Here is a 25,652-nt window from a genome sequence, read left to right on the forward strand (position 1 = left end):
AGAATGATATATATATATATATATATATATATATATACACCAAAATTTTCAACTCAAAATAATAACATAACTAAATTAAGGTACCATATATCATGTACAATCAATATCTATACATCATGTGTGTATGTATAATCAACTAAGAATATATGAATGTTGTATTTTTAATAATTTAGGATTAATATCAAATTATATTATTAAAGGATTTGAACAATAAGAATTAATTAATACAACATTTATAAAAATATAATTCATTATATATAGAGTCCTAACTTTTTATTTAGTATAATAAATAAATATACCTAATAAATTAAATTAAATCTAAGCAGAGCAAAGCACAATCATCCATTCTCCTAAACCGCACAGCTAGGAGAGAGTCTCAAAACACAGAGAATCTATGCCTTGTGGACAGTGGCCACAAGATAAAGTAATACAAACCACTATAAGCAACTCAAGAATATATATATATTAAAGCGCGTTAAAGAAAGAAAGCTGCAAAAGGAAGAAGTAAAGCAATGGAAACCACCAAGAATTTGCAACTAGAAAAGGAAGCTGAGCTTCTTGGTATTTTCCCTTAGCTTTTTTTTTTCTCTTGCTCTCAGGTCTTAACACATGGCAGTAGTAATAGCATAACAACCAAACTCACTAACCTGAACTAGAACTTGCAGTTTGAATTGACAACAATGAAAAGCATGTAAGCTTTTTAATCTAACCTTGTTCCTCTATTTTGCTTTCTGACTTTCAATTAAACTTGGTATGGAAAGCTCACACCCCACTTGAAGAAAAGTCTTGTTTGTTTATACTCATGAGAAACAGCATGTGTCCAAATGCTAGTAGTCTTGGGTTGGCGATTTTACATGACCTTTAAAGGACCAAGTACAAAAGTTAAATCACTAAAAATGCCAAACACAGTCTAATGTAAGTATGTAACCAAGAAATTAAATAAATAAATACAAAATCAAGTGCTTCCCTTTAGAGAGGTGCCATAAAGTGGTGTATATACAACCAGGAAAAAAAAAAGAACATGAGAAGGAAAAATATCACACGGCCAACTTCACCTTGTGAATATGATGGAATGGTTATTCTTATTCACTCTTTTCTTAAAAGATAATGATGCTTACCTCCTTAGACTAGAAACACAGATCTTGTTCTAATTTAGTGATTTTTCTGTCCCTTCTTTTCCTCTGTTTTCCTTTTTTTGTGTAATTTTTTAAGGGGTGGAGGAAGCTAGGTACTGTAAGTCTGTAACATTGTTAATTAAATTATGTTTCTCCAGGACTTATCAATAAGAATTTAACTTTATCTTCTTTTCTTTTTATTTACAAAATTGGATGCCCATTTTTACTGATTAAAAAAAGAGACAAGGATACAATATTTTCTGTTCAATGAAAGAAAAACTATTTTGTTATTTTGAATAATTAAAAACATAAATGAACAAAGTAATTCATGCATATATACATAAAAACCAAAGTGGCGTTAACTCAATATAAACTAACTATCACAGCAGTAACAGGATACATAAAACAAAAAGAAAATGGATTCTCTCAATTTTGTCAAGTATAATATTTTATTATTTAATATCTATTTATATTTTTTCTTAATCTTACTTAAAAAATGTATAATGAAAAATCATACACAATTGAAAAAAAAATTAAAAGGATTCATTTCCAAAGAGTAGAGAACTGAACTATAAATTACTTTGGGCTTTTTCGTTTCTTTACCCTCACTCATAACATGTTCTGCTAAAAAATAAAATAATGAAGTATAGCATGAAAATATGAACTTTTATTATTACTCAACAATATTTGTTTCTGTTTACAAGCCATATATAATCAAATCGGTTGGTTATGGAATAATTAAGGGGATAGATATAATGCTTCTTTGTGCTATACTAAATACATCTATTTTACTTGCTAGTTCATCAAAAATATATTTTTATATTAGAATTGGCCTCGTTTATTGTATAGGCAATGCTATTTATTTTAATTTTTCTCATTTCTTTTATATGGATACCAAATAGCAAGACTACAACACGAGTAGGCCCCCTTTAAATCACAAGAACACAAATCCAATTAAGGCAGCTAGGCCCTGCTCAATAACAAATCCAGTCAGCTAGAACAAGGGAGAACAGAACCAATAACTGCATTAGTACTAAATCATAGTACCAGCAATATGTACTATATCTGTAATTAAAATAATAACCATACCTTGTGGATTTAGGAGGAACTTTTGATATTGTGAGTTTATCATTACTACCAATTCTTTTCAGGAGTACCACCACAGTCACTGCAACAAAAATCTTTATGCTGCAAATATAAGAAAAAATAAACAAGATTGAGAATAAGCATGGCACAGTAGAATAATTTGAATAACAAAGTTAATTTAAAAATAAAAGTAGCTGCTTCTACTAATTTTTATGATGTGCAAAAAAAGATACACTCCTTCTGCATATTGATAATTCATTTTCGGTGCAATTGCAACAAGAAGAAGTATCTATTGGAAGTTGGAAACAACATCCAATATGTGCAAGATTAACATAGTAAAATAAAATTAATCAGGAATATAATTATAAAGCTATAGATGCAGGATAATGTAACAGTTTCCAAATCATACCTCTGATTAACCACCAGTGTAAACACTAGAATGCTGATGTTACATTGTCATAAGGGTAAACCAAATTTATAACGGTTCAACAACATAGAGACCAGTAATTATTATTATCAACTCAAGTTAATTAGTTCTATAAAGATTTAAGCTATAATTTAAGCTATAATTTACAAAACAAAGCTGAAAAAAGAAGAAATAGCACTCACATCTATGAAGCTATTCCCCTGCGCTAGGTTTCCATCATCAGACACTGTCCTTATCGAAATTCACATCACATTTTAACAGTTACAACAAATTTTTGAGTGAGAAGTGAATCCAAAAAGAAAAAGAGATATAGAGAGAGAGAGAGAGAGAGAGAGAGAGAGAGAAAGAAGTACCATCAATGGAAGGAAAGGGAGAACGAAAGAGAGGCACTAAGGATTTTGGCAGAGAAGGACAGCAAAAAGCTAGAGGAGACCTCACCGGAGGAGATCGTCGGAGGAGGAGGAGATCCCGCCGGAGGAGATCGTCAAGGAACGCATAGGATCGGAGATCGCCACACAATGGAAGCAGTAGCGTACGCAGGCATCTTCAGCAATGACCCAGTGTTTCTGAAATTAGGGTTGGAATTGGGCTTTTATATATATGGGAGATACGGCGGGTTGGAACCGCTGTAATGACCCAAAATGCCACCAAGAACAAATCACTTAACGGCAGCAACAAAAAACACCACAATATCCAAATATTATGGCAGGTTTTTAAAACCGCCATATTATAAATGTCATTTTAAACTCTTTTTTTTGTAGTGATTGCTCTACTTAGTCAACCTCTAACTATAAAGGAAAGTCAAGTGGAGATAATCAATTTGATTCCTCAAGTCCTAGTCAACTCCTAAGGAAAGACTAGCTTTAGTGGAATTCAAATCAACTAGCAACTTTCAATTATTAATCAACAAAAGAGTTTGATAACTCAAGAGTCTCCAATTACTCAAACAAAGCCAAGAGGAGAAAAATCTACTCTAGCATCCTTCCAAGCATTTAATCAAACACTTGAAAGGCATAAAAGGAAAGCAAGATAAGATTGCAAGAAAAGTAGATCTACAACCACTAATTGCAAGGAATTAACAATAGCAATCCAAATCAACAATAAAAGAACATCAAACATAAAATTGTATTAAAAGGAAAATAGAGGAATTAAGAGTGCATCAACATAAAAGTAGAGAATTACAAGAAGTTGATTACTAATCTAAGAAAGCAAAGGTAAGAGAACAAGAAATTAAGAAGGAAAAGTAAATCAAAACATGAATTAAACCTAGATCTAAGAAATCCTAATCTAGATCTAACCTAATTCTAGAGAGAAGAGAGAGCTTCTCTCTCTAAAAACTAACTAAAGCATCATCCAAACTAAACTATGACTTCCCCCCTTTGACTCCTCTTGATTTCTGCATGTAATAGGCTCAGAAACTGAGTTGGATTTAGGCTTGGGAAGCCAAGAATTTGCCCCCAGCATTTTTACTTTAATAGAGTCACGTGCGAGTATCGATGCGTACATGTGGGTCACGTGTACGCGTCGCCATGCAACTTCAAATTCACGCGTGTGCGTCGTTCCACGCTTGCGCGTCGATAAAAGCATCCCAAATCCTTGATTTTCCATGATTTCTCCACTTTGCATGCTTTTCTCTCCATTCCTTTAATCCATTCCTAGCCTTTTGAACCTGAAATCACTCAACAAATGCATCAAGTCATCTAGTGGAATCAAAGGTGAATCAAAACTAGCAAATTAAAGGACTAAAAAGCATGTTTTTACACTTAAGCACAAATTATGAGAAAGTCATGAAACTATGCTATTTCATTGAATAAATGTGGGAAAAGTGGATAAAATTCACCTAAATTAAGCACAAAATGTACCATGAAATAGTGGTGCATCAAATCGTCAATGGTCATTCAATATAAACGAGGGTGAAGCTCACACAATTCATTCTCTTTTGTGATCCTACTCAAAATGCCACAGACAAGGTCTGATCTTCCGAATCGAAGAATGAAGCTCAATATTCTAGCCTTAGTGCCACAGAAACCTCATCACCCATACCTAACCGAATTATATGTCATTTATCCTCGATTAGCCCAGATGAATTATTGGTTCAGATGATGTATTCTCAAGCTTTAGCTCAATACTATCTGGGTCAGGACTCGCAAAGAACTCATGTAGAAAAAGGGATATACCCAGTCTCATTTTGATGAAGAACGACAATACATCATAGAATAGAATCAAACATATATTAAAATAGAAACAGTAGTATTATTAATCCATACGAATCAACAGAGCTCTTAACCTTAACCTAGGAGGTTTAGTTGCTTATAATTTACAGAGAGAACAAAGGTCTAAAAGTATGATATAAGTTGATGCCTAAACCTAAGTGATCTCCTCTTTAAATAGGAGATGCTAACCCTAAAAGATGTTAATTTAAAGTTAAAAAGTACAAGGATAAACGAAACTAAGCTAAATAGTGTTGAAATCCACTTTGGGCCCACTTTAGTCTTGTGCTCGACCAAGCCTGGTGTTCAACTTAGAGTCTGGGAGTTGAACGCCAGTTAGGGGGTGAGTGCGTACTCCCTTGGTCCCTTGGTGGTGTTGAACGCCAGTCTTGGGCATTCAACGCTGGGCTTTGGTCCTTCTTGGGCATTGAATGCTAGATGTGGGCGTTCAACGCCAGTTATGGGCAGCGATCTGGAAGAGAAGTATAGACTATTATATATTGGAAGTTAGCTTTCCAACGACATTGAGAACGCATCAATTGGACCTCTGTAGCTCAATATATGCTCGTTGGAATGCACGGAGGTCAGGATCTAATAGCATCCGCTATCTTTTCTTCGTCCTTGATCAAAATCTTGCCAAGTTCGTCCAAAAATTACCTAAAATCATAAAAAAAATACAAAAACTCAAATTAGCATCCAAAAGGTGAATTTTTCACTAAAACACACTAAAACATAATAAAATTAATAAAATCTAACTGAAAATGCTGTGAAAATGCTATGAAAATGCGTATAAGATATCCACTTATCATTCATCAATTTACAAATTATTTTTAAATAAATACTCTAATCCAAGAATTAGAGATAATATAACTAATTTTCTTTATTCATAAAAATTAAAGTATTAAATTCCAAAATCTCAATTATTTAAAGTAAATCATATAAAACTTTTATTATTTTACAATTATTAACCTTTATAATTTAAATATGAAAATTATTAAATATCTGTAAAATTAGATAAAAATTCTAATTTAATTATCAAAACTTGATTTAATTAGCTTTAATAAAATAATTTCTGAAATTAAAGTCTTTAATGAATAAGTAAATTAAAATTGACTCATAATAAGATTTTTCAAAGGTTCTGGATTTTACAAGGAATGGTCTTCCCAAGATAATAGAGGCATTAGTATCTTCCTCCATGTCAAGGATTACAAAATCAGCAAAGAGTATGAATTTATCCACTTTCACCAACAAGTTCTCAACTACTCTATGTGGAAATTTAATGGAGCGATCTGCAAGTTGAAGAGAGATCCTTGTGGGCTTCACTTCATCAATTTGCATCTTTTGCTTGTCATTGCTTGTGACTTCTTTACCTACCACTTTTCTACTCCTCAAATTTATAGCCTTGCTTTCTTCTCTTGAATTTGGAATTGTGTCACTAGAAAAAGCATTAGTGGGGTTTCTCAGCAATTTGTTTGGCCAATTGGCCCATTTGAACTTCCAAGTTTCAAGCATGAAATTTGTGGTGGATTGGACAAAAATGGTGGTGTGCTGAAAGAGTTTTTCTAGAGAAATTTCAAGAGGGGAAGGTTTTTGAAGAATTTGGGATGGTTGTGATGATTGTGGTGGCTAGGATGGTTGGTAGAGAGTGTTAAAATTATTTTGATGAGGGTTGTTATTGAAGTTGTTTTACCTCTACCCTTGATTTCCACATCCAAAGTTGGGGTAATTTCTCTATCCATGGTTGTAGGTTTTAGAGAATAGATTATTGTGAGGTGGCTTACAAGAGTTCTCCATGTAATTCACTTGTTCAACAGAGGATTGGCCAAACTTACAACCTTTACCTTGAGGGATTCTACCACCCATATCATAGGTGTTACCTTTTGTACTCACTGTTGAGACTTGTATATTCCCTAGTTGCTGAGTAATTGCATTGATTTGCTAAGATATAGCCTTGTTTTGTGCTAAAATAGTATCCAATGTATCTAACTCCATCATTCCTTTCCTCTTTGATCTTTCAGAGGAATATAAGTATTGATTGTTGGCCATCATCTCAATTAACTCCAAAGCTTCATCATTGGTCTTCTTCATGTGCAGGGATTCTCTAGCGGAGTTGTCCAGTGAGTTCTTTGAAGCAAGGATAATCCCATCATAGAAAATCTAGAGTTGCACCTAATCAGAGAACATATCAGTTGGACACTTTCTCAGCATTTCCTTGTACCTCTCCCAAGCTTCATGAAGAGATTTTCCATCTTTTTGTCTGAATGTCTAAATGTTCATTCTCAACTTTGTCAACCTTTAAGGTGGAAAGAATTTGGTTAAGAACTTGCTGACCAAATTATCTCATGTTGCTATGCTCTCTTTTGGTTGAGTTTCAAGCCACTGCTTGGCCTGGTCCCCTTACAGAGAATGGGAACAACAACAACTGGTAGGCTTCAACAGGGACTCCATCAGTTTTAACTGTGTCACATATTTGGAAGAAGTTGGAGATGTGCTGGTTAGGATCTTCTTGAGGACTCTCACCAAATTGGTAATTTTGTTGTACCAAGATGATGATTTGGGGCTTCAATTCAAAGTTGTTGGTATTCACATTAGGTGTTATAATGCTACTTCTACAATTTTCAGGATTAGGAAAAGGGAAAGACCCAAAAGTCCTCCTACCTTGCTGGACATTAATGGCATTGTGGGGAATAGCATTATTGTTATTCTCTGCCATGTTGATTTTCAGTTCTTCTTCAATGACTTCTTTAATTCTCTGGTATCTAGCTTGCTTTCTTTGTCACCAGAGGGTCCTTTCAATTTTAGGATCCTATTGAAGATACTATTTATCCTTATTGTTGTGTATAAACACTTAGAAAACAAGGAACATTGAAATTCCCTACGCAAAGTGAAGGGAATTCCCAGTGAGGTAAATAACAAAAAATAAATAAAAAGAAAAAATTCTAATCTAGGTAATCAATTAATTGGTTTGTTGTTAATCTCAATTAATCCCCGGCAACAGCGCCAAAAACTTGATGCAGTTTTTCACAAACTACTATTGGCAAGTGCACCGAGTCGTATCAAGTAATACCACGGGAGTGGGTTATCATTATCACAAGAATTAATGGACTAAGAAAGCAATGATCAATTGATTAATCTAGTCAGACAATCAAAATTTAGGGTTTAAGAATTCCTTAGCATAAAAACAGTAAATAAAATCAGGCAAATAGTAAATAGTTGAGAGGGTAATATGATTAAAAGAGTTAAGGTTGTAGAGATATTAAACTTCAGAAGGAATGCTTTTCACTCTCTACTTTAATCATGCAAGATGTATCTATGGCAAATCATTAGTAATAAAATCCTAATCCCTTAGTAATTCAATTTCTCTTAACTTAATAAACCCCCAATTCCTTGATTAATTGATTATGAAAAGAGGTGAAGTATGTTCACTGATTTAAAAACCACACAATTCACAAGAGTTAACCTTAGTTGATTCGATATCACTTATCAAGTCTACTTTCAAAACTTAAAGAATTGTGAGAAGGACTTTTCAAGCTTAATTCCAGAAACAAGTTTTCAATATGATAATCAGAATTCAGTTAAGATTAGAAATATTTCTCAATAGATTCAAACCCTTGTGATGAAGAATAAAAAAATCTATCTTGAGAAAACATCAACGCATTAACTAAAAGTAGAAAAGTTATAACATTAGTCCGTTAGAATCAATAGAGCTCCTACCCTTAGCCAAGGGGATAAGTGACTCATGTTAAGCTTCAAAACCAAAAACAATATCTGAAAAATGGCCAAAAGGTCCTGCGTCAAAGTTTTGAAGAACCTTTTATACTAAACATAAAACAAAACCTAAAATTCAAATTCAAACTTCATTAAAATAAAATCAAATCAAATCTTCCGCAACTAATGTTCAACTCTCATTGTGATTCAGGTCCAAAGCTTAGTGATTCAATCCTTTAGCATGCAATGTGGGCTTAGAGTGATACTTGATTGGACTTATGGGCTTTGGGTGTATGGCATGCCCCATCATTGGCGTGTTGCATGCTATCAATTCTTCAAGCCACTGGAGCAAGCTTTTAGGTGTGTGGCATGTCCACTCCCTGGCGTGTTGAACACAAATTTTATAACACCCTTGGGAGCATCCATCTTGGGCATATGTGATGCGCATAAACTAGTTATGCTACGAATTAGGAAATTGCACGATCGGCAAAATTCCTTCCGGCAAGTGCACCGGTTATCGTCAAGTAAAAACTCACAATAGAGTGAGGTCGAATCCCACAAGGATTGGTTGAATGAGCAATTCAGAATAGAAGTGTGTTCTAGTTGAGCGGAATCAAGATTTAGATGAGAATTGCGGAATGTAAAATTGGCGGGAAAAGTAAATGACAAGAAATTGAAATGGCGGAATCTTAAATTGCATGAATTAAAGAGCAGAAACTAAATTGCTGAAATTAAAAGGGAATGGGGGTGATTGCATGAATGTACTTGCCGAATGTAAAGAGAAAGTGGAAATCAGAAATGGGGAATTCATTGGGTTATAGGAGATATTGAGATCTCCGAATCAAAACATGTTTGTCTCTTCCTCAACCAATGCGTTCATTAAATTTTGCTTGGCAATCTTATATGATTGGATCCCAATTCCTTGGCTCACCAATTCTCTCTAAAAACAAACAAATTCCCAATCCCTTGGTTTAAATGTTCATAAGAAGAGATGATGCTCGATCACTGATTATACCACACAGTTTCATGAACCACAATTTGGTAGGATTACATGTCACAATATCCATCCAAACCCCAATCCAATTCACTGTGAGAAAGCTTCTCTAGCATGAATCCTCCATTCCTTTCCCAAGGTTCCGAAGGATTCCAATTATGGGTAGTTTCTTTCCCAAGACAACTACCCAATGGAATTAGATCGAGAAGCTTTCTAACAAAATTCAAGAGAAAAGATTGAAGAAGAAGATAAACTATTATTAATTCATTGAATTACAATAGAGCTCCCTAACCCAATGAAAGGGGGTTTAGTGAGTCATAGCTCTGAATTCAATTACAAAGATATGAAAACTAGCTAAAAAGTGAAGGTCCAAGTCCTTTCTAACTTCAATTCCATCCTATTTATACACTTTCTATATTGAGCTTCTGTTGTGTTTCTTGGGCTTTGAGGCCTCTCCCTGCTTTCCTTTTGCCTTTGGTTTATGATCCATAATCTTGATGGGGCTGTTGATCCAAATTCTGTAACATTCATTGAGCCAACTTAGTGATAATCAAATAATGACACATGACTCAATAAATTGAGATTTCAAACTCATCAATCCTTCAGGCCCAATCCCATAAACCATGATATTCAATTGGGTTTCATACCAGAATAAGTTTAAGTTAATGTTTGTGCTCAAATACTAACTTAAACCACAATATTTTTGGTCCAGAAATCTTTTCCAAGAGTGGCGTTTAAGTTGCAGTTTAAGCTTAAACTGCAGCTTAAACGCCAGGCACTTCCAGTGAGGCCTTTTGTAGAAGCACGTTTAAGCTTCAGTTTAAGGTTAAACTGAAGCTTAAACGTGGAAATGGAAGAAAGCAGCCCTGGAGAGTCATGTAGTCGAACACGTTTAAGCTTCAGTTTAAGGTTAAACTGAAGCTTAAACGTGGATATAAGAAGGGCAGCCCTGGAGGTCGAACACGTTTAACCTCCAGTTTAAGGTTAAACTGGAGGTTAAACGTGGAAGCTTAGAAGGGTAGCCCTGGAGGTGTCGAACACGTTTAAGCTCCAGTTTGAGGTCAAACTGGAGCTTAAACGTGGAAATGGAGAGAGCAACCCTGGAGGAGAAAACTTGGTCGAACACGTTTAAGCTCCAGTTTGAGGTCAAACTGGAGCTTAAACGTGGAAAATGGCTCCCTGGTGCTTTTCCCATTCTGGCGTTTAACCTCCAGTTTAAGGTTAAACTGGAGGTTAAACGTGGAACTCCTTCCTGAGTGGCATTATCATTCTGGCGTTTAACCTCCAGTTTGAGGTCAAACTGGAGGTTAAACGTGGAATGCTTCTTTGGTGAGACTTTTCATTCTGGCGTTTAACCTCCAGTTTAAGGTTAAACTGGAGGTTAAACTTCAATTCCAGCATTTCTTAGCCTTCATGATTCTGGCGTTTAAGCTCCAGTTTAGGCTTAAACTGGAACTTAAACTCCACATGTGATATTCAAGCTTCCTTTATTGATTTTGTTGCTTCCTTTCTTAGCCTCTTCTTCCCTGAAATCATCCAAACAAATGCATCAAAGTCTTGCAAAATTTCATGAGAAATCTTCCATTCATAGCATTCAAGTAATATAACTAAAACTCATGGAATTTGCATCAAAATCATATTGTTTGGATGGTTCATTGCTTTGTTATTCTTTTAACCATTCTTGGTTACTTTAAGCTCAAGAAAATGCATAAAACCACTAAAACTAACAGAAAAATGCTAGTGAAACTAGCCTAAGATGCCTTGGCATCACAATACCAAACTTAATACTTGCTTGTCCCTAAGCAAGTCCTGAGTTATTTAAGAAGAAAGTATGAAACAGAAAGCAATTACATTGGCTATATTAGCAAGCATTTGAAGTTCCTCAGAAGGGTTTTATGAAGAAAGTTGCAGCATCACTTTTTCATTCTTATCAGGTAAGATTATCACTTTTTCATTGCATCCATCAAACACTGCTATGGCCTCTTGTTATTCTTATGTCCTTGGCACTTTTCTCTTCTTTGTTTTTCTTTTCTTTTTCTTAGAGCTTCTTTTGCTCCTTGTTTGCTTAGTGTCATGTGTTGCACAAGCCTTTGGTATTTTCTTTTTCTTATCAGTGCACTACACATATCCACTTTAGGCATTTTAGTTCACATTTCTTCTTGAGACATTGGTGCCCAGCACCTCTTTGTGTGACTAAATGTTTTGTATTTAGGTTGCTCTTGATAATGGACTTTTGGTTGATAATCCCGGGTTAGTTAACCCAAGTTACCAAATGTTGAAACACTCCTCAGAACCTATTCATCCAAGCATATCCTTAATACATAAACACCACAGGCATTTGTCTCAGAAGTTCAAACCATTGGTACCTAGCTTATTTTCTCAATTTTTTTTTTGCTTTTTGGTTGCCCTTTTTCAGTGGCTTTTTCTTCTTCTTTTTCTTTCTTTTTCATGGCCAAAGACATTTATTCATCAAGATCCATAGACAGTTTTCAATTTCTACACAAAGAATGATAATTCTACACTCTAATTCCAGTGATCTGACTAAACAATCAAGCATGCATACCACCACTTAATTCTACTTGATTTGTCACTAATTTAGCCAAGTTACTTTTGTTCAAACTTTTCTTTTATTTTTGGAAACAGAACAAGTATGGCAAGCACTCGTTTAAGAAGGTGAAGTTATATCCAAACATCTAGGCATTCACTTTATTCAAAGCAATAAACAGACAAATATACTAACAACTTCCCATTCCAGAAAGATTCAACATTTACAGTCTAAACCAGAACAAGCATGCTTTTGTTTGCCCTTTTTAAAGAATTATCAAGGAACAATACCACCTTGTGAAATTTCTTGATTTCTCTTTGTTGCCGGGAAACAATTTGATTTCTCCTTCTTCTCCTAATTGTTGCTTCATGCTTTAAGATCCTTGTTTCCTTTCCTGCAAAGAGTGATGAAGTTGCTTGCTTCTCAAGCACTTGAGTGGTTAGCTCAACTATGTGTGGGTAAGTATCCGAGTTTTGGTGTGCGAACACCAAACTTAGACTCCCACTTACTTCTCTATTCTTTGAGTCCTTGAGTTCTCTTTGGAATGAAGTTGCTGCTAAGGGTTCTAGGCATTTCTGTGACTGCTTAGAATGGTTGTTCCTTTCATATAATTCAAAGGTTGTTGTGTTCAGTTGATCTTTATGGTGGAACACCAAACTTAGAGTCACACATTCCCCTTTGAATTATTGATCTACGAATTCATTGTTTGGTGTGAAACACCAAACTTATTTCTTTGCAATGCACAGAAACTACTTCACCCTTCTTATTGAAACAAATAAAAGAAACAGCAAAAGGGTATTACCTCAGGTTGGGTTGCCTCCCAACAAGCGCTTCTTTAACGTCATTAGCTTGACGGTCAGCTTCCTCGTTAGGGTGGATTGTAGTGCTTGACGTCTTCTCCTCTCACTATGCAAACGTCTCCACTTGATTCCTTCATGACCTCTAAATGTTCCAGAGAAAGAACTTTCCTGATTGTGAACACTTGAGGGAGCTGGGAAGGAATGGTTTTGAGGTCAGGTGGGATTTGCAGATAATGACTTGATATCACTTTATCTCCCGGAGAAAAACCTTCAGTGGGAATTTTCTTGTTTCTCCACCCTCTTGGCAATCTCCCTATCACTCTTCCCTTTCTCTTGAGGATTTCTTCATTGACCCTTATCTCAGGAGGATCCTTCTGATCTGTTTCCACTGATTCTTGTGGCTTTAACTCTTGCAACTCTTGTTTGCCTTCCAAGAACTGTTTTAGAGTTTCAGCTGCTGGATTACTTTCCTCCAAACACAGATGGCTACCATCATCCTTAGGCTTTTCAGGTTCTGGTTCAGGCTCAGATGCAGGTTTGAAAACTTTGAAAATGAGCTGTTCATCATGTATTCTCAGAATTAGCTCTCCTTGTTCTACATCTATGAGCGCTCTAGTAGTGGCTAGAAATGGTCTGCCCAGAATTATAGGGTGTAAGTAGCTTTCCTCCATGTCCACAATGACAAAGTCTGTGGGGAGGTAATAATCCCCCACTTTCACCAGCACATTTTCAACTACCCCTTCAGCTTGCTTCTGAGTTTTGTCAGCCAGTTGTATGATTACATCAGTGGATCTCACCTCATTCAGTTGTAGCCTCTTCATAAGAGTTAGAGGCATCACATTTATGCTAGCTCCTAGATCACAGAATCCTCTGTCAATTTTTGTTTCCCCTATGATGCAAGGGATATGAAAACTTCCTGGGTCCGTTTTCTTAGAGAGTGTGTCCTTCTTGATGAGAGCACTGCATTCTTTGTTCATTGTTAACGTTTGTCCTCCCTTCAAAACTCTTTTCTTGCTTAACAATTCTTTTAAATACTTGATGTGTGTAGGCATTTGATGGAGAATCTCAAGAAAGGGAATATTGACATGAAGAGAGTTAAATGTCTCTAAAAACCTTGAATAGGTTTTCTCTTTTTCACCTCCTCCTAACCTCTGAGGAAATGGTGCTTTTGGTTGGTATATTTCCATCATGCCTTTTTGCAGTTCCTTGGCTTGCTCAATTCCACTTTCCTGCTTAACTTCTTCCACACCTTCCTTCAAGATTTCTGGCTCCTGCTCTGAGGGCCTGATTCCTTCTTCTTCTGAAACTTCCTTCAATATGGTAATGGCCTTGCATTCTTCCCATCTCACTCTCTTTTGTTCCCCTTTAGGATTCTTTTCTGTGTCACTAGGGAACACTGCAGTTGATTTGACGGCCTGTTGAGATAGCTCTCCTACTTGAGACTCCATCCTCTTGAGTTTTTCACCATGGTTTCTTAAGGTAGCTCTCACATCATCCCTGAAGCTTTTCAATTCAGTTATGTCTTGACTCATGGTTGCCATCATTCCTTCTATCCAGTTTAATTGATCTTGAAATTGTTGGTTCGGATTAAGTTGGGTAGGTTGATTATTTTGGCCATGATATGATGGTTGGGGGTAAGTGTTTTGTGTGGCTTGGTATGATCTTTGGTTGGAGTTTTGGTATGTGGAATTGTTATGTTGGTTGTAGTTGTAAGGTTTGTGGTTTTGTGGTTGGGTTTGTTGGTTCCCCCACCCAAAGTTTGGGTGATTTTTCCATCCTGGGTTGTAAGTGTTGGAGTGTGGATCATATGATTGCCTCTGTTGGTTTCCCACATAGTTGGCCTCTTCCCAATCACCTCCTTCAATGCTTACTTCCTCTTGATCTTGTGTGTGTATTGCAGCCACTTGCTTTGTTTCTAATTGCCTGGTAAGCTCTGCTAGTTGCTTGGCAAACACCTTGTTTTGTGCTAGAATTGTATCAACATGGTTCAGCTCCATGACTCCCTTAGTGTTGTGCCTTTCTGATGCATAGTAGTACTCATTCTCAGCCACTGTTTCAATCACTTCAATGGCCTCTTCCACAGTCTTTTTCCTGTTCAATGAACCTCCTGATGAATGGTCTACAGCCTTCCTTGATTCATAAGAGAGTCCATCATAGAAAATATGCAATTGCACCCAATCATGGAACATGTCTGGTGGGCATTTCCTTGTCAAGTCCTTGAATCTCTCCCATGCCTCGTAGAGAGTCTCACCATCTTGTTGTCTAAAAGTCTGAACCTCAGATCGAAGCCTATTGACCTTTTGTGGGGGGTAGAAACGTGCCAGAAACTTGCTTTCCACCTCATCCCATGTTGTTAGACTCCCCCTTGGGAATGATTCCAGCCACTTAGCTGCCTTGTCCCTAAGTGAAAATGGGAACAAAAGCAGTTTATATGCATCTTCCTGGACTCCATTGGACTTCACAGTGTCACAAATTCTCAGGAATTTTGTGAGATGTTGGTTTGGGTCTTCATTAGCACTTCCACCAAATGAACAATGATTCTCCACAAGTGATATTAGCTGTGGTTTCAGTTCAAAATTGTTGGCCTGAATGGGTGATTTCTGGATGCTGCTACCACAATTCCCAGAGGTTGGGTTTATGTATGAACTAAGAACCCTCCTCTCAGGAATGGCATTGTTTCCATCAGCTCTCTCATGGTTGTGAACTTCTCTATCCATGTTGAGATCTAAAGCTTCCTCAAAATTGTCCTCAGATTCTCCTTCAGATTCCTCTTCTCCCACTACTCTCTTCCCTCTTGCTTCCCTTCTCAGTCTATGAAGGGTCCTCTCTGGTTCGGTATATGGAGGAGTTGATGTCTCTCCTCTCCTACCTGTCATACAAGAACACAGCACAGGCACAAACAAGTGAAATACTCTTGGTTAATGGAAGAGTATGGTTAGAGCAATTGAGGAATTAATTCAAACAGTTAGTGAGTCAGTGAGTTAGTTGCTTGAATTTAAAGGCATAAAGAAAGAAAGCATGTAACCGAGTGCAGAAATTAAAATTCAACAAGTAACTTGAACAGAATTAACAAAGCAAGAAAAATTGCTCAATCTAGTTAACTTCCAATTTGAGAATTGTCAATCGAAAACCAATCCCCGGCAACGGCGCCATAAACTTGATGCGCATAAACTAGTTATGCTACGAATTAGGAAATTGCACGATCGGCAAAATTCCTTCCGGCAAGTGCACCGGTTATCGTCAAGTAAAAACTCACAATAGAGTGAGGTCGAATCCCACAAGGATTGGTTGAATGAGCAATTCAGATTAGAAGTGCGTTCTAGTTGAGTGGAATCAAGATTTAGATGAGAATTGCGGAATGTAAAATTGGCGGGAAAAGTAAATGACAAGAAATTGAAATGGCGGAATCTTAAATTGCATGAATTAAAGAGCAGAAACTAAATTGCTGAAATTAAAAGGGAATGGGGGTGATTGTATGAATGTACTTGCCGAATGTAAAGAGAAAGTGGAAATCAGAAATGGGGAATTCATTGGGTTATAGGAGATATTGAGATCTCCGAATCAAAACATGTTTGTCTCTTCCTCAACCAATGCGTTCATTAAATTTTGCTTGGCAATCTTATATGATTGGATCCCAATTCCTTGGCTCACCAATTCTCTCTAAAAACAAACAAATTCCCAATCCCTTGGTTTAAATGTTCATAAGAAGAGATGATGCTCGATCACTGATTATACCACACAGTTTCATGAACCACAATTTGGTAGGATTACATGTCACAATATCCATCCAAACCCCAATCCAATTCACTGTGAGAAAGCTTCTCTAGCATGAATCCTCCATTCCTTTCCCAAGGTTCCGAAGGATTCCAATTATGGGTAGTTTCTTTCCCAAGACAACTACCCAATGGAATTAGATCGAGAAGCTTTCTAACAAAATTCAAGAGAAAAGATTGAAGAAAAAGATAAACTATTATTGATTCATTGAATTACAATAGAGCTCCCTAACCCAATGAAAGGGGGTTTAGTGAGTCATAGCTCTGAATTCAATTACAAAGATATGAAAACTAGCTAAAAAGTGAAGGTCCAAGTCCTTTCTAACTTCAATTCCATCCTATTTATACACTTTCTATATTGAGCTTCTGTTGTGTTTCTTGGGCTTTGAGGCCTCTCCCTGCTTTCCTTTTGCCTTTGGTTTATGATCCATAATCTTGATGGGGCTGTTGATCCAAATTCTGTAACATTCATTGAGCCAACTTAGTGATAATCAAATAATGACACATGACTCAATAAATTGAGATTTCAAACTCATCAATCCTTCAGGCCCAATCCCATAAACCATGATATTCAATTGGGTTTCATACCAGAATAAGTTTAAGTTAATGTTTGTGCTCAAATACTAACTTAAACCACAATATTTTTGGTCCAGAAACCTTTTCCAAGAGTGGCGTTTAAGTTGCAGTTTAAGCTTAAACTGCAGCTTAAACGCCAGACACTTCCAGTGAGGCCTTTTGTAGAAGCACGTTTAAGCTTCAGTTTAAGGTTAAACTGAAGCTTAAACGTGGAAATGGAAGAAAGCAGCCCTGGAGAGTCATGTAGTCGAACACGTTTAAGCTTCAGTTTAAGGTTAAACTGAAGCTTAAACGTGGATATAAGAAGGGCAGCCCTGGAGGTCGAACACGTTTAACCTCCAGTTTAAGGTTAAACTGGAGGTTAAACGTGGAAGCTTAGAAGGGTAGCCCTGGAGGTGTCGAACACGTTTAAGCTCCAGTTTGAGGTCAAACTGGAGCTTAAACGTGGAAATGGAGAGAGCAACCCTGGAGGAGAAAACTTGGTCGAACACGTTTAAGCTCCAGTTTGAGGTCAAACTGGAGCTTAAACGTGGAAAATGGCTCCCTGGTGCTTTTCCCATTCTGGCGTTTAACCTCCAGTTTAAGGTTAAACTGGAGGTTAAACGTGGAACTCCTTCCTGAGTGGCATTATCATTCTGGCGTTTAACCTCCAGTTTGAGGTCAAACTGGAGGTTAAACGTGGAATGCTTCTTTGGTGAGACTTTTCATTCTGGCGTTTAACCTCCAGTTTAAGGTTAAACTGGAGGTTAAACTTCAATTCCAGCATTTCTTAGCCTTCATGATTCTGGCGTTTAAGCTCCAGTTTAGGCTTAAACTGGAACTTAAACTCCACATGTGATATTCAAGCTTCCTTTATTGATTTTGTTGCTTCCTTTCTTAGCCTCTTCTTCCCTAAAATCATCCAAACAAATGCATCAAAGTCTTGCAAAATTTCATGAGAAATCTTCCATTCATAGCATTCAAGTAATATAACTAAAACTCATGGAATTTGCGTCAAAATCATATTGTTTGGATGGTTCATTGCTTTGTTATTCTTTTAACCATTCTTGGTTACTTTAAGCTCAAGAAAATGCATAAAACCACTAAAACTAACAGAAAAATGCTAGTGAAACTAGCCTAAGATGCCTTGGCATCAATATGGCACGCCTACTCCATGGTGTGTTGCATGCCAACTTTTACCATTGGACAAGGCTTTGAAGGCGTATAAAAATGGCATGCCCTTGTTGATTGGCATGTGGTATGCCACAAAAATGGTTGATCCTGGAGGTGTCCTTGGGTGTGTGGCATGCCCTGCCTTGGCATGTTGCACACGTACTTTCTTGCTTGGCATGGGAGTCCTTCCTTGGGCATGTGGCTTGCCCAACTTTGGCATGTTGTACACCCATTTTATGCCTTGAAGTGCCTTAAATTTGAGCAAAATTTAGCCCAACATGCCCTGCCCTTGCATTGGCGTGTGGCACACCACTTTCTTGCTTGGCCTGGGGTTGCTTGTTCTTTGGCGTGTGGCATGCCCTCTTGTTAGCGTGTGGCATCCCACCTTCAACATTTGCCTTGGGTTGCTCTTCGGAGGTGTGTGGCACGCCCTTGCATTGGCGTGTTGCATGCCACCTTCAACACCAATCCTGGGAGCTTATCTTGGACGTGTGCTCTTGCTGGCATGTTGCACACCACCTCCAATTTCAATCCTGAGAGCTCTCCTTGGGCGTGTGGCACATCCTTGTCCTAGCATTTTGCACGCCAGATTTGGCTGCTTGATTGCTTGATCCTTGAGGTGTGTCAAAGGCGTGTGGCACACCTTGAATTGGTGAGTTTGGAACCTCTGGAGGGTTGGCTGATGGAGGATAAGTGTCGGTATAGAATTTACTAAGAGAATTCCGTTTTAAGCATAGTCTAAACCAACAATCTATCTTCAATCAAACTTAGAAAGTGTGTCCCAACAATAAAATTAGTAACCGGGAGTGAAATCCCGGGTCATTTTCCCTAGGAGTTGACATAAGATGCACATCATTGGTTAGGGGTTCCTTGGGGATGTTTGGAGTTGAATGCAAGAGAAGTAAACAAATAAAAATCAAAGCAATTAACAATTAACAATAAAACAATGTAAAAACCTTGGCTAGGAGTGAGAATTGGAATTCCTATCTTCATTATCATCATCAATTATGACAAGAATTGTCCATTTCTCCCACTTAATTAACCTCTAACAATGAAGGAAAGTCAAGTGGTATAATTGACTCTAATCCACACATCCTAGTCAAATCCTAGTGAAAGACTAGCTTTAGTGGAATTCAAGTCAACTAGCAACTTTCAATTATCAATCAACAAAAGACTTTAACAATTCAAGAGTTTCCCATTGCTCAACCCCCAAGCCAAGAGTGGAAATCTACTCCATAGCCATAAGTGACATTTTCTCAAACACTTGGTGAGCAAGAATAAAAGACATTATAAAATTGAGAAAGAAATTCAAATTAAAGCTATCCACTACAAACAACTAACAATAACAAGGCAATTAACAACAATGAACATGAAATTCCTCAATGCATTAATAGAAATCAATCTCAACAAGATCCAATTTCAAGATCCAAAATAACTAGAATAACAATAACACTAAATGAAATTAGAGGATGGAAACTACAAATTAAAGCAATCTAAAATTGGAATTAACACATAGCTAACCAAAAGATCCAAGAGAAATTGAATTGAGAACACTAAAACCTAGAGAGAAGTGAGAGTTTCTCTCTCTAGAATTTAAACTAAAACTAAAACTAAAGTGTGTGGTGATTGATACCATTCTCTTTAACTCCCAGCCTCTTATCCTTAAATTAGGCTCGAAACTAGGCCAAAAAATCAACTCAGAAATTGCCCCCAGTATTTTCTCTTTAATGAGGCACGTGGCGCTTGTCGTGCGTACGCTTCAGCCACGCGTACGCGTTTCTTGGATAATGCTCTGACCACGCGTACGCGTCAGTCACGTGTACGCGTCGAATGGACGTTGTACTTAGTCACGTGCACGCATTAGCCATGCATACGCATTGTCACCAGCTTCTCAAATCTTTAATTCACTATAAGAAAAAGCAATATTTGTAACAAAAAAATTGTTACAAAAAATCAAAATTTTGAAACAAAAGGATTTTATAACAAAAAAAGAGGCCGTTGCAGTATGTCCTGTTACAAAAAGTTTTTGTAACAAAAAATGGAACTATTACAATTCAAAGTAATATTTTGTAACAAATTTTTCTGATAACAAAAACCAAAAGTCGTTACAAAAGTGATAACAAATTTTGATCTTCAAAATATTTTTGGTGACAATATATTTTTTCCTATCATAAAATTTTGTTACAAAATGTAACTTGATTTTGTAACACTTTTTTCTTTAGTTACAAAACACTATTTATTTTGTAATAATTTTTTTAAATACAAATTACACACATAATTTGCCAAATTATATTAGTTTTTTAATTAATTAATATATTAACTAATTTACTCAGCAAGTCAACATTTATATAATATATAATAACATAGATAGTTCAAATATTTTTCATTTAACTAAGATTATTTTATAAATCTTCAACATATAAACTTTAAAGTACAAACTAACAAGACACATTGAAGAACCCTAATAAACTAGATAGATACATAGGACAAGAAAAATAAGGAATTATAAATCTCCAAAATGTAAACTACAAATTATAACTCTATCATGTTCATAGAGCTCCTTTCTCATGGAGAAGCTTCTAGTAAGTGCCACACACCTGAAAAGACCACCAACCATAAAACACTAGCTTAAGAAACAAGATTTGTTTTTCCTTTAAAAATGCACAGAAAAAACAAAAAACTATACTCATATTATTCAACAATGAATATGAACTCTAAAATTCTTACCATGTCCTTTCCCAACCCCATGGCTTCTAGTAACTCATTTTGTCCAGCATTAGAATGATAACATGCTCTATATTACTACTTAATAAATCACTCCAAAAGTCAGTTGCATGATAAATTAATAGTTAAGAATACCTTTCTACATATGGGTGTATATATAAAGTAATAAACATAAACTGATATAGCTCTTCCATTAGTTCTATGACTAGATGGTCCTGGGCTAGAATGAGTACTTATAATTTCTTGCTCTTTACCATCTGCCTGAGCTGAAATATTCTGCCAAACAAGTGATAGACAAGAAGATTATGTATAGTCACAAAAAGAAAGTAACAATTAACAAAATAACAAATTAAAAATTTCATAACAGGGAAAAGTCATATTTTTAGTCCTTGATAAACTCATACAGTTAATAATAAAGAATAAAAATAAGCCCCACCGGATTGGTTTCCATTCTCCTAAAGATGATGCTAATCATCAGTGTCAGCATAGCCTTTGATGCTGCTTGGTTTATAGGACTCTTGCTACAAAGGCAAAGAATGAATCTGAGTACTATAGATTAATAACTAATTAAATATAAGCATCAAAGACAACATAGAAATGAGAATACCTATTTAGTGCAATATTGTAGCATACTCTGATAACTCCCAAGAAGGGTTCGTCATGCACTGAATAACACAAAATAAGGATAGTTAATTATACATAAAGAAGAAAGAAATATGTAAATAAACATATACGAAGAAGAGAAAAAAGTGGCCTAGAGAACCATGGTGTGGTTTGAAAACCTGAGGACCGATATGATGATCAGGGTGACATAGCTGTGTAAATAGCAATACTCTAAGCTTCTAGCTGAAATGAAAACAGGCTTGTATTGTCTCTATGATGGAGTTTTTCTCCCTTTTCCTTAACACAGCAGTTTTGCATAATTTGTTTACCAGTCAGCCTAATCAGAGCTCTTACACGTCTCAATTCTCAATTTCAGTGTAATTGAATTCCATAGAAAGATGAGGAGATTTAACTTAAATGAAAAACTAATAGTGAAACAGATTTAAACAAATTTCGGCAGCATTTCAGTAGCAATTTAGCATATTTCTCAAATTCACTCAATTAAATCAATATCCATATGAATACAATAATAATTAAACAAAATTCACATATTCATCCATATGAAATAAGCAACAAACAACTTGAGTGCACAATCTAAATTCATCACATTGATGACAAGTCATCTTATAATAGTTTTACAAGCATTTTCATTAGTTTCATTAGGTTTTATGCATTTTCTTGCACAATAAGTAAGTAATTGGAGTGGATTTTCATGATTATCTTGAATCAATCAAACATCATTCATTTTACATAAAATCATAGGTTTTATGCTAGAATTAATTGATTAATTAAAAGATGCAAAGATCTAGTTATTTTGGTGGGACTTTGATTAGTTGTTTGGTTGCTTGTAGGTGAAGAAGTGATAGAAAGAGGAATTTTTGGCATGCTCTTGAAGTTGGAGCACGCTTTGGACCTTAGGCCACGCTTTCAAAAGCGTGGCCTATGACATTAAAGCGTTGCGCTCAACCAAGGAAGCAAAGGTAGCGTTCTAAAGAGTGAACGCTACGTTCACTATTGCTACCTTTATCGTGACCCCAGGAGCTAACCAAGCAAGGCAAGGCATAGCAAGGAGTAGCGCTCAAGAATTGCAACGGAGCACCCAAGAGAGGAACCAAGCAGCACGCACCAAACATGCGCTGGCCAAGGCTCGAAGAGGGGGCACCAAGAGGAAAGCTGGGCGCATCAAGACAAGGGGAGTAGTGCTCAAAAATTCGAGCGTAACGCTCCCTTTTGCTACCTTTTTCGTGCTCTCTTGGCCAAGGATAGCTAGGTTTAAAGCTAGCCAAGGAAGGAGCGCTCACAAATTCAAACGTAGCGCTCCCTTTCTTCAACGTTTTCGTGCCACTCATGAAGAGCTAGCCAAGGAAAGCAAAGCTCACCCAGGGAAGCAAATGAATGTAGCACTCAAAGAATGAGCAGAACGTTCACTTAGTGAACGCTATGGACAAGGAGGCTTGGCTCACCAAGGCTAAGTGAACATAACGTTCACTATACCAAACGGAGCGCTCCCCTGGAAGCTGACCCATGCCTCCAACTAAATTGAACCAAGGCCAACCGGACCTATCTCTCTTCAAATCCAAAAACCAAAAGGCCCACTCCAAGCTTTGAAGACCAAAATAGAAAGTGTATAAATAGGATTAAGTTTGATTTGTAAAGGACCTTTTTTCTCATTTTTAGTTTTACCTTTAGCTCATTTTTAATTTTCACTTTGGAATTTTCATTTGGGATTGGGGAATTTGGATCAAGTTTTCTTTCTGCATTTTTCTTTCTTCTGCAACTTTTACTTTCTATTCTTGGAATTGGAATTGAGATTGAAGAGCTCCATTGATTCTAAATCTGAGAATCATCTTTCACTCTTCTTTTCAATTGTTCTAAGAATTGGATCTGAGTTTAGTTTTCTGTTTTCATTTTCTTCTTCTGCAAATTCTACTTTGGGTTTTTGAATTGAGATTAAAGAATTCCATTGAATCTGGATCTGAGAATCATCTTTGCTTTTCTTTCATATAGTTTTGGGAATTGGAGAATTGGATCTAAGTTTCATTTACTGTTTTCTTTTTCATTTCTTCTGCAATTACTTTTCTGCTTGATCAAGAGAGCAATTGACATCTAGATCTCCTTTCTAATCTCATTTCTCTTCTTCGATCTTCAATTTCTCTTTAGGATATCATAAGTGATTCAAGTTTTCTTACTCTTTTGATTCATCAAGCAATTTTACATTTCTGTTTGGCTGTTGAGCTGAATTCCTTCATCTCAGAGCTTTCTGATCTTCTTTAATTTACATTTTCTTGTTGAATTCTAAATCCCAGTACCCAAATCCCTTTTACTCTTCAAGCAATTTACATTTCTCAGCAATTTAGATTCAGCAAAATTTACATTTCTTGCACTTTAAGTTTTTACAATTTACTTTTCTTACAATTTAAGTTTCAGCTCTTTTACTTTCTTGTTCGTTAAGTTACTTGCAATTTACCTATTATTATTCTGCTCAAAGGAGGGTTCTAGCCTCAAAGGAGGGTTCTAGCCTCCTATACTTTCCCTAACCCAAGACACTGTGGGAGTAGCATACTTACTCCAAATATCAATGCAAACAACTTTGAATTGGAGCCTCAACTCATCACACTGGTGCAAAACAACTGTTCTTATGGAGGAGGCCCTTTGGAGGATCCAAACCAGCACCTATCCACCTTTCTGAGGCTATGTAACACAGTGAAAACCAATGGTGTGCATGCTGATATTTACAAGCTGTTGCTATTTCTATTTTTCCTGGGAGACAAAGCTACTTAATGGTTGGAGGCATTTCCAAGAGAAAGCATCAACAATTGGGAGGATCTAGTGAACAAGTTCCTAACCAAGTTTTATCCTCCCCAAAGGATCATCAGACTCAAAACAGAGGTCCAAACATTCACTCAGATGGATGGAGAGTCATTGTATGATGCCTGGGAAAGATACAAAACTTTACTCAGGAAATGTCCACCAGAGATGTTCAACGAATGGGATAAACTTCAAAACTTCTATGAAAGATTGACATTGAGAGCTTAAGAGGCACTTGACTACTCAGCAAGGGGTTCATTACAACTCATGAAGATAGCTGTGGAGGCTCAGAACTTCATTGACACTGTAACAAATAACCAATACTTCTATGGTCATCAAAGGCAATGCCAACCAGCACAAAGGAAGGGTGTATTGGAGCTGGAAGGTGTGGATACCATCTTAGCTCAAAATAAGGTGATGCATCAACAGATTCAACAACAAATGGAGATGATGGCTAAGAGGATTGATGGACTTCAAGTTGCAGTAGTGAATACTCCAAATCAACCATCATAGGGGCAAAATAAGGAGCTCTATGAAGAGCAGCAACAAGAGCAAGTCAATTATATGCACAACCAAGGAGTTAATCAAAATGAATTCCATGGAGATACCTACAACTCATCCTGAAGGAACCACCCCCAATTTGAGGTGGGGAGATAATCACAATCAAAACCAACAGTCTTGGCAGAGAAACTCAAACCAAAATAATTCTAGAAACACAAACCATCAAAACCATCAAAACACTAACCAAAACCAATACAGAAAACCATAAAACAATCAACCTCAATCCAACTACCCATCCAATGCCCAAAATAACTACCATCCACCCTCAACATCATAATCAACCACAACCACCCCAAGAATCTCAAAGGATCTCCAACTTGGAGATACTGATGGAAAAGATGATGAAACATCAAGAGGTAACCAGTAAGAACCATGAAGCTTCAATGCAAAACTTAGAAAGGCAAATTGGCCAGTTATCCAAGCAAGCAGTGATTGAGAGGCCAACCAATGCATTGCCAAGTGACACCATTCCCAACTCCAAAGAAGAATGCAAGGCCATTCAACTAAGGAGTGGAAGAACTCTGGTAAATGACAAGAGGCCAGCTGAGAAAGAAACTAACAAAAAGCCTG

The 25,652-nt window shown here is 36.6% G+C and overlaps 1 non-coding gene across 1 annotated transcript; it reads left to right on the plus strand.

The window, feature by feature from the left end:
• Positions 1 to 15,072: 15,072 nt before the first annotated feature.
• On the plus strand, positions 15,073 to 15,176 carry LOC148553177 (small nucleolar RNA R71). Its single transcript, XR_015892755.1, has one exon. It is a non-coding gene; the product is annotated as a small nucleolar RNA R71 (small nucleolar RNA).
• The last annotated feature ends 10,476 nt before the right edge of the window (positions 15,177 to 25,652 follow it).

The sequence above is a fragment of the Arachis ipaensis genome, chromosome B7 (assembly GCF_059453495.1).
Source record: "Arachis ipaensis isolate K30076 ecotype BB chromosome B7, ASM5945349v1, whole genome shotgun sequence".
Taxonomy (NCBI): Eukaryota; Viridiplantae; Streptophyta; class Magnoliopsida; order Fabales; family Fabaceae; genus Arachis; species Arachis ipaensis.